The sequence below is a fragment of the Frankliniella occidentalis genome, unplaced genomic scaffold, assembly GCF_000697945.3.
Source record: "Frankliniella occidentalis isolate FOCC.00 unplaced genomic scaffold, Focc_3.1 Scaffold10, whole genome shotgun sequence".
Lineage (NCBI taxonomy): Eukaryota > Metazoa > Arthropoda > Insecta > Thysanoptera > Thripidae > Frankliniella > Frankliniella occidentalis.
The window spans coordinates 2993540-2994659 of NW_026267140.1; positions in this window are offsets into that span (position 1 = coordinate 2993540).

Here is a 1120-nt window from a genome sequence, read left to right on the forward strand (position 1 = left end):
AAAAAAACTATTTCTAGACTTTAAAAGGTTTCTGGCCTATGAGGGATTGTTTCTCCTGGTGTAAATAAAAATACTACATGCACACTTTTTGGTGCACCATTCGTTTAGGGAGGCAAACGCAAATAACGCAAGACTATTGTGAAAACGAGCGTAGAACGCTACCATAGTATGCGGTAGCTGGTGGGTGGAGGGGAGGGGGAGAAAGGGGACTTGTACTGGAAACGCGCTATGCCCCGGCACAAACCTCAGCGGAAAGGGCGCAGAGTCAAGCCGTGCGGTGTCCCGTGTCCACTGTGACACTTGCAATCTAGAGAAAGGGCGAGATAGAGACAAAGTGAGACAGAGAGAGCGGGGGAGAGGGGGGGGGGGCGACGACAGGAAGCTATTCGGAAGTCACTGCGTCTCGCGGCCGGACGGCCACCTGTTGGGGAAGTAACCCCGCAGAGCGAAGGCTCTCACAAACTACCAGCCATCAGCCACCCCCGAGCTGAAAGGCGGTGCTGAGCAGTGAGAGGTGCAATAAAAACGCCTCTCGACACTTTTGGTGCTGAGCGTCGAACACCAGACCACGCCTATGCGACCGGGGTAATGTGATCAGATGTGATGCACCGCGGGGCCGCGGGCCTCTGGTTGCCTACATCACACGGATTTTGTGGCTTACCCAAACCCGCCTCTGATACGACCCGGTACAGTCAGGAGGGGTCACCCCCTAGAGTAGGTAGGCAATTATTTGTCTTACAAAACCCCTGAAAGTAGGCAACCCACAGCAAATCGCCCCCTCCGCACCTGGGTACAGTCGTTTGACTCCTCGCACCACGCACAACGATCCGACGTTGTCTTGACCCTCCGAGTTGTCCAGTTCGATGGTATATATATCGCCGAGTATTATTCACCAAATCTGCTATTTTATTTTATGTAGATTCTGTTGCGGCCTGTTTTCTCTGTAGTATGTGTCAGTTGTTACCTCAAGCAACGGCCGAAAGTGCGTAGAAAATCGGTTGAGTACTTAATTGTGACCATCGCTGCCACTGAACCAAGCAAACAACGGTGCGTTATAGTTGACCGAGTCAGTGATTGCTGCCCGCAGACTGCGAATGTTCAGCGTGTCGCATGGGGCGCG